Here is a 9,256-nt window from a genome sequence, read left to right as displayed (position 1 = left end):
TCACCGAGACTGCCCAGCAGTGAGGACACATGCAGCGAAGGTGAGCAGACTTACGAACCGAGCGGGGACAGCCCCCACGCGAAGCGGTACAGTCTGAGAAAGACCACGAGACCGCCTACGAGGCTGAATGACTATGTATGCTAAGCCAACAGCAGTGGCAGGAGTTTATAGTTGAGCATGTTGCTTATGTTTGTTTTGTTAGGTTATTTTGAAATAAAGGAGGAATGTTATATCCGCCCTACGTCCCGCAGCGCGGTGACGTAGGGCAGCTTAATAAAAGCCCCGCCCCCTCGAGTGGGAGGCAGTTCCGGGCAAAGCGAAACCAGCGTGTGTGTGTTCTTTCAGCGCTCCTGCCCAGGCCGCGATCCAGCCCACGCGGCCTCCTGGACCGGAGCCAGCCCCTTCGTGCTGGGCCTCCGGAGAACACAACATTGGGAAAGAGCTAGGATTAGGAAGGCTCTTTCTACAGGCACGGTGGGAAAGAGTCAGAGAGCTACATGCCTGAGGCATCTTTCCTCCTCCCTCGCTCATTGTGTTCCCTAACTTCTAACTCTCTGCCAGGCCAGGCCCTGCTTCTTTTACTTCCAACCCCCCTGACCCCTCGTCTTCCACCTACTCCCCGCTCTATTATGCCTTCTCCTTTTTTGCTCTCTTCTATGGCCCTTTGAAAAGGAGTGCAGGCCTAGCTAAGGCTCATGAAGGAAATCTACCAACAAAAGAAACTTTCCTCGCTTATGGGAGGTGCTGTGAGACGAGTAAGAAGGGCTGAAGGGGTTATTGGGTTGTTGAGTTGGGAAGCATTCTCCCCCAGGGCAAAGAGTGGGAAAGGCTCGCTACAGCAAGAGTCTTTCAAATCTTTCAATTTTGAGAGCAGAGTGTTAACATTCAAAAATCATGAACAAGCAGCAATACGAAAGCATAAAGTAGCAGTGGACAGAAGATTGCCCTGCGCATATCAGTACACCCCAATGACAAAGGCAAAGATTTAACCGACCTGCTTAGCTATTGGTGCCTCAAACCTCACAGTGAGTATCATTTTCCAGTGAAGCAAAACATCTTCTGAATTGGGGTGAAAGAGAGATTTAATGTGCCAAAGGAAGGCAACATGGAAATTCAGTTTCCTGCTCTCTGAGGAAGGCGGGTCGACAGCCCAGTGGGTTAATGCACCTACTGCAGCCTCCTACGTGTAGCCTGCAGGCGACACATTCAGTTGCTGGTGAGATGCTGATACAGGTTTGCTTGCTACGCAGGGGCCGGTGGTCACCTCGCAGCGCCTCGAGAAGGTGTCCTGTTTGGGTCCCCGTGCAAATATCTTATCAACCATGACCCGTAGGTTACACTTTTTCCCCTCGTTTTTTTTCCAGTCAGTGGGGGCCAGAGAGACACGCTTTTCTAGGGGCGTTACCAAGGCCAGAGTGCAGAAAACAAAGGCACAGCTTTTAATAGGAATGCAGGTATTGAAGGGGCATTAGCTGTTGGCTGATCGCAGAGGGCAATGCGTACCCATTTTCAAAAGAGAAAAAAAATGATTTAAAAAAAAGAATTGCCCACGAGATTCCAGACATTGGATTAGAACTCAGGTCTCCAGCATTCCCGGACCAAGCACTTACCACTTGAGCCACTGGTGCTGTGCTTCTGAAAGCAGCTTTTGAGCGGATATATCTTTATTCTGCATGCCCCTGTATTGCATTGTGAAACATGTTCACTGGAGAAAATGAGCATAGAACATCTGTCCCCCCTAACTCCACCAAATACCAGCTAACTGCAGTGGTCTAGAGGTTAAGTGCTTGTGTTACAGCGCTGGGGGCCTGGGTTCGAGTCCTGCTTTCGGCACATAAACGTAATAGTTGGGTAAGGTGGAAGAAAGTGAGAGGTGGGACTGCGGAAGCGAGGGAGTGCAGGCTAAAGGAGGAGGTGGGGTAGGCTAAAGGAGCAGGTAGGGCAGATGCATGGGTCCCTGTGGAGAGGAGGCGGGGCTGGCTGAGTCGGGGTAGGACTAGAAGGGCATGGTGTAGGTTCCCTGGTAAAGGGGAGGGAGGGAGGGAGGAAGAAAGCATAGAGGAGGGACTCAGGAGGCCGGAAGTGCAGGGTACAAAGGAGCAGGCAGGTTCTGCTAAATGGTAGGGCCGCATGAGAAAAGAAAATGTCCATCCATTCCACCCTCCAATGGGCACCCTTTTGCACCTCCTCCATGGCCCCTTCCCGACCTTAGGACCCTCCTTTACACAGCCCCTCTCCATTCAGGGCCCTCTTACACCGCCCTCGGAGCCCACTTTATCCTCCATTCCCCTCTCGACCTACCAGCCCCTCCTCTTCTCCACAAGGACCCTTTCATCCAGCCCTACCTCGGCCTTTAGCCTGCCCCACCTCCTCCTTTTTTTACCCTGCACTCCCTCTCCCCCCACCTCCACAGTCCCACCGCTCTGCTTTCTTCCACCCTCGCTTTACCAGGGAACTCATTACATAACCGCTGAACATTTTGGAAGGAGTGTGGGTACCCACAACTGATTACCCAACTATTCTGTTTATGTGCCGAAAGCAGGACTTGAACCCAGGCCCCCCAGCGCTGTAACACAAGCACTTAACCTCTAGGCCACTGCAGTTAGCTGGTATTTGGGGGAGCGGGGGGCCAGATGTCCTATCCTCGTTGGCTCCAGTGAACATGTTTCACAATGCAAATGGGTATGCTCACAGGGGCATGCAGGAGAAAGATATATATGCCCAAAAGCTGCTCTCAGAAGCACAGCCACCAGTGGCTCAAGTGGTAAGTGCTTGGTCTTGGAATGCTGGAGGCCTGAGTTCTAATCCAATGTCTGGAATCTCCTGAGCCTTTGAAAAAAAAAAAAAACAACTTTTTTACATTGAAAATGGATATGCATTGCCCTGCACGATCTGCCAACAGCCAATGCCCTTTCAATACCTGCATTCCCACTAACAGTTGTGCCTTTGTTTTCTGCACTCTGGTCTTGGTAATGCCCACACAAAAGCTTGTCTCTCTGGCCCCAATTGACTGGAAACAAAACGAGGGTAAAAGGTGTAATCTACGGTTCATGGTTGATACAATAATTGCCCTGGGACTCAAACAGGACACCTTCTCGAGGTGCTGCGAGGTGACCACCGGCTCCTGCATAGCAAGCAAACCTGTATCAGCATCTCACTGAATGTGTCACCTGCAGGCTACACATAGGAGGCTGCAGTAGGTGCATGAACCCATTGGGCTGTCGACCCTCCTTCCTCTGAGAGCAGGAAACTGAATTTCCATGTTGCCTTCCTTTGGCACATTAGATCTATCTTTCAACCCCATTCCGAGGATGTTTTGCTTCACTGGAAGATGATACTCATTGTGAGTTGTGAGGCACTAATAGCTAAGCAGGTCAGTTAAATCTTTGCCTTTGTCATTGGGGTGTACTGATATGCGCAGGGCAGTCTTCTGCCCTCTGGTACTCTATGCTTTCCTATTGCTGCTTGTTCATGATTCATAAATGTAAACACTCTGCTCTCAAAAGTGAAAGGTTTGCAAGACTCTTGATGTAACGAGCCTTTCCCACTCTTTGCCCTGGGGGTGAGAGGGCTGCTTTCTGCCTTTAACACCCTCAATTCTGGAGCGGCTGGCTCCAGCACTGAGAATAAGGGCCTAATCCTGGGGAGAAACGGGCAGAGCTCTGCGCCCTGCGTCCTCCACGCGTCCCTAACGCTCCCAAACGCGACCACAGCCCTTACGGGCACAGCCCTATGTCCGGTGCAGCCTCTATGGTGCAGCCACCCAGGTAGCTTAGGGTTAGCATATATGCTCTTCGGCATCAGCCTGGCCAACCTGGCCCCGGAGAGTGTCACAGCATGCTCTGTAATCCCCTACTGATGGTGGCCTTGGTGACGATGAACTTGCTGCAATACTGATGCCTTTTTTCCTCCCAGAAGCCCCAGCAGCCTAGTGAAATGAAGGGGCGTGCACATCTCACTGGCCTCTGTTTACCCTCTGGCTAACTGGAATGAGTTCCCAGGCAAATGTATCCATTTGGGAAAGAGCTAGGATTAGGAAGGCTCTTTCTACAGGCACGGTGGGAAAGAGTCAGAGAGCTACATGCCTGAGGCATCTTTCCTCCTCCCTCGCTCATTGTGTTCCCTAACTTCTAACTCTCTGCCAGGCCAGGCCCTGCTTCTTTTACTTCCAACCCCCCTGACCCCTCGTCTTCCACCTACTCCCCGCTCTATTATGCCTTCTCCTTTTTTGCTCTCTTCTATGGCCCTTTGAAAAGGAGTGCAGGCCTAGCTAAGGCTCATGAAGGAAATCTACCAACAAAAGAAACTTTCCTCGCTTATGGGAGGTGCTGTGAGACGAGTAAGAAGGGCTGAAGGGGTTATTGGGTTGTTGAGTTGGGAAGCATTCTCCCCCAGGGCAAAGAGTGGGAAAGGCTCGCTACAGCAAGAGTCTTTCAAATCTTTCAATTTTGAGAGCAGAGTGTTAACATTCAAAAATCATGAACAAGCAGCAATACGAAAGCATAAAGTAGCAGTGGACAGAAGATTGCCCTGCGCATATCAGTACACCCCAATGACAAAGGCAAAGATTTAACCGACCTGCTTAGCTATTGGTGCCTCAAACCTCACAGTGAGTATCATTTTCCAGTGAAGCAAAACATCCTCTGAATTGGGGTGAAAGAGAGATTTAATGTGCCAAAGGAAGGCAACATGGAAATTCAGTTTCCTGCTCTCTGAGGAAGGCGGGTCGACAGCCCAGTGGGTTAATGCACCTACTGCAGCCTCCTACGTGTAGCCTGCAGGCGACACATTCAGTTGCTGGTGAGATGCTGATACAGGTTTGCTTGCTACGCAGGGGCCGGTGGTCACCTCGCAGCGCCTCGAGAAGGTGTCCTGTTTGGGTCCCCGTGCAAATATCTTATCAACCATGACCCGTAGGTTACACTTTTTCCCCTCGTTTTTTTTCCAGTCAGTGGGGGCCAGAGAGACACGCTTTTCTAGGGGCGTTACCAAGGCCAGAGTGCAGAAAACAAAGGCACAGCTTTTAATAGGAATGCAGGTATTGAAGGGGCATTAGCTGTTGGCTGATCGCAGAGGGCAATGCGTACCCATTTTCAAAAGAGAAAAAAAATGATTTAAAAAAAAGAATTGCCCACGAGATTCCAGACATTGGATTAGAACTCAGGTCTCCAGCATTCCCGGACCAAGCACTTACCACTTGAGCCACTGGTGCTGTGCTTCTGAAAGCAGCTTTTGAGCGGATATATCTTTATTCTGCCTGCCCCTGTATTGCATTGTGAAACATGTTCACTGGAGAAAATGAGCATAGAACATCTGTCCCCCCTAACTCCACCAAATACCAGCTAACTGCAGTGGTCTAGAGGTTAAGTGCTTGTGTTACAGCGCTGGGGGCCTGGGTTCGAGTCCTGCTTTCGGCACATAAACGTAATAGTTGGGTAAGGTGGAAGAAAGTGAGAGGTGGGACTGCGGAAGCGAGGGAGTGCAGGCTAAAGGAGGAGGTGGGGTAGGCTAAAGGAGCAGGTAGGGCAGATGCATGGGTCCCTGTGGAGAGGAGGCGGGGCTGGCTGAGTCGGGGTAGGACTAGAAGGGCATGGTGTAGGTTCCCTGGTAAAGGGGAGGGAGGGAGGGAGGAAGAAAGCATAGAGGAGGGACTCAGGAGGCCGGAAGTGCAGGGTACAAAGGAGCAGGCAGGTTCTGCTAAATGGTAGGGCCGCATGAGAAAAGAAAATGTCCATCCATTCCACCCTCCAATGGGCACCCTTTTGCACCTCCTCCATGGCCCCTTCCCGACCTTAGGACCCTCCTTTACACAGCCCCTCTCCATTCAGGGCCCTCTTACACCGCCCTCGGAGCCCACTTTATCCTCCATTCCCCTCTCGACCTACCAGCCCCTCCTCTTCTCCACAAGGACCCTTTCATCCAGCCCTACCTCGGCCTTTAGCCTGCCCCACCTCCTCCTTTTTTTTACCCTGCACTCCCTCTCCCCCACCTCCACAGTCCCACGGCTCTGCTTTCTTCCACCCTCGCTTTACCAGGGAACTCATTACATAACCGCTGAACATTTTGGAAGGAGTGTGGGTACCCACAACTGATTACCCAACTATTCTGTTTATGTGCCGAAAGCAGGACTTGAACCCAGGCCCCCCAGCGCTGTAACACAAGCACTTAACCTCTAGGCCACTGCAGTTAGCTGGTATTTGGGGGAGCGGGGGGCCAGATGTCCTATCCTCGTTGGCTCCAGTGAACATGTTTCACAATGCAAATGGGTATGCTCACAGGGGCATGCAGGAGAAAGATATATATGCCCAAAAGCTGCTCTCAGAAGCACAGCCACCAGTGGCTCAAGTGGTAAGTGCTTGGTCTTGGAATGCTGGAGGCCTGAGTTCTAATCCAATGTCTGGAATCTCCTGAGCCTTTGAAAAAAAAAAAAAACAACTTTTTTACATTGAAAATGGATATGCATTGCCCTGCACGATCTGCCAACAGCCAATGCCCTTTCAATACCTGCATTCCCACTAACAGTTGTGCCTTTGTTTTCTGCACTCTGGTCTTGGTAATGCCCACACAAAAGCTTGTCTCTCTGGCCCCAATTGACTGGAAACAAAACGAGGGTAAAAGGTGTAATCTACGGTTCATGGTTGATACAATAATTGCCCTGGGACTCAAACAGGACACCTTCTCGAGGTGCTGCGAGGTGACCACCGGCTCCTGCATAGCAAGCAAACCTGTATCAGCATCTCACTGAATGTGTCACCTGCAGGCTACACATAGGAGGCTGCAGTAGGTGCATGAACCCATTGGGCTGTCGACCCTCCTTCCTCTGAGAGCAGGAAACTGAATTTCCATGTTGCCTTCCTTTGGCACATTAGATCTATCTTTCAACCCCATTCCGAGGATGTTTTGCTTCACTGGAAGATGATACTCATTGTGAGTTGTGAGGCACTAATAGCTAAGCAGGTCAGTTAAATCTTTGCCTTTGTCATTGGGGTGTACTGATATGCGCAGGGCAGTCTTCTGCCCTCTGGTACTCTATGCTTTCCTATTGCTGCTTGTTCATGATTCATAAATGTAAACACTCTGCTCTCAAAAGTGAAAGGTTTGCAAGACTCTTGATGTAACGAGCCTTTCCCACTCTTTGCCCTGGGGGTGAGAGGGCTGCTTTCTGCCTTTAACACCCTCAATTCTGGAGCGGCTGGCTCCAGCACTGAGAATAAGGGCCTAATCCTGGGGAGAAACGGGCAGAGCTCTGCGCCCTGCGTCCTCCACGCGTCCCTAACGCTCCCAAACGCGACCACAGCCCTTACGGGCACAGCCCTATGTCCGGTGCAGCCTCTATGGTGCAGCCACCCAGGTAGCTTAGGGTTAGCATATATGCTCTTCGGCATCAGCTTGGCCAACCTGGCCCCGGAGAGTGTCACAGCATGCTCTGTAATCCCCTACTGATGGTGGCCTTGGTGACGATGAACTTGCTGCAATACTGATGCCTTTTTTCCTCCCAGAAGCCCCAGCAGCCTAGTGAAATGAAGGGGCGTGCACATCTCACTGGCCTCTGTTTACCCTCTGGCTAACTGGAATGAGTTCCCAGGCAAATGTATCCATTTGGGAAAGAGCTAGGATTAGGAAGGCTCTTTCTACAGGCACGGTGGGAAAGAGTCAGAGAGCTACATGCCTGAGGCATCTTTCCTCCTCCCTCGCTCATTGTGTTCCCTAACTTCTAACTCTCTGCCAGGCCAGGCCCTGCTTCTTTTACTTCCAACCCCCCTGACCCCTCGTCTTCCACCTACTCCCCGCTCTATTATGCCTTCTCCTTTTTTGCTCTCTTCTATGGCCCTTTGAAAAGGAGTGCAGGCCTAGCTAAGGCTCATGAAGGAAATCTACCAACAAAAGAAACTTTCCTCGCTTATGGGAGGTGCTGTGAGACGAGTAAGAAGGGCTGAAGGGGTTATTGGGTTGTTGAGTTGGGAAGCATTCTCCCCCAGGGCAAAGAGTGGGAAAGGCTCGCTACAGCAAGAGTCTTTCAAATCTTTCAATTTTGAGAGCAGAGTGTTAACATTCAAAAATCATGAACAAGCAGCAATACGAAAGCATAAAGTAGCAGTGGACAGAAGATTGCCCTGCGCATATCAGTACACCCCAATGACAAAGGCAAAGATTTAACCGACCTGCTTAGCTATTGGTGCCTCAAACCTCACAGTGAGTATCATTTTCCAGTGAAGCAAAACATCCTCTGAATTGGGGTGAAAGAGAGATTTAATGTGCCAAAGGAAGGCAACATGGAAATTCAGTTTCCTGCTCTCTGAGGAAGGCGGGTCGACAGCCCAGTGGGTTAATGCACCTACTGCAGCCTCCTACGTGTAGCCTGCAGGCGACACATTCAGTTGCTGGTGAGATGCTGATACAGGTTTGCTTGCTACGCAGGGGCCGGTGGTCACCTCGCAGCGCCTCGAGAAGGTGTCCTGTTTGGGTCCCCGTGCAAATATCTTATCAACCATGACCCGTAGGTTACACTTTTTCCCCTCGTTTTTTTTCCAGTCAGTGGGGGCCAGAGAGACACGCTTTTCTAGGGGCGTTACCAAGGCCAGAGTGCAGAAAACAAAGGCACAGCTTTTAATAGGAATGCAGGTATTGAAGGGGCATTAGCTGTTGGCTGATCGCAGAGGGCAATGCGTACCCATTTTCAAAAGAGAAAAAAAATGATTTAAAAAAAAGAATTGCCCACGAGATTCCAGACATTGGATTAGAACTCAGGTCTCCAGCATTCCCGGACCAAGCACTTACCACTTGAGCCACTGGTGCTGTGCTTCTGAAAGCAGCTTTTGAGCGGATATATCTTTATTCTGCATGCCCCTGTATTGCATTGTGAAACATGTTCACTGGAGAAAATGAGCATAGAACATCTGTCCCCCCTAACTCCACCAAATACCAGCTAACTGCAGTGGTCTAGAGGTTAAGTGCTTGTGTTACAGCGCTGGGGGCCTGGGTTCGAGTCCTGCTTTCGGCACATAAACGTAATAGTTGGGTAAGGTGGAAGAAAGTGAGAGGTGGGACTGCGGAAGCGAGGGAGTGCAGGCTAAAGGAGGAGGTGGGGTAGGCTAAAGGAGCAGGTAGGGCAGATGCATGGGTCCCTGTGGAGAGGAGGCGGGGCTGGCTGAGTCGGGGTAGGACTAGAAGGGCATGGTGTAGGTTCCCTGGTAAAGGGGAGGGAGGGAGGGAGGAAGAAAGCATAGAGGAGGGACTCAGGAGGCCGGAAGTGCAG

Source organism: Ambystoma mexicanum, chromosome 1q (assembly GCF_040938575.1).
Source record: "Ambystoma mexicanum isolate Mex_15411 chromosome 1q, UKY_AmexF1_1, whole genome shotgun sequence".
Lineage (NCBI taxonomy): Eukaryota > Metazoa > Chordata > Amphibia > Caudata > Ambystomatidae > Ambystoma > Ambystoma mexicanum.
This window is presented reverse-complemented; position numbering follows the sequence as displayed.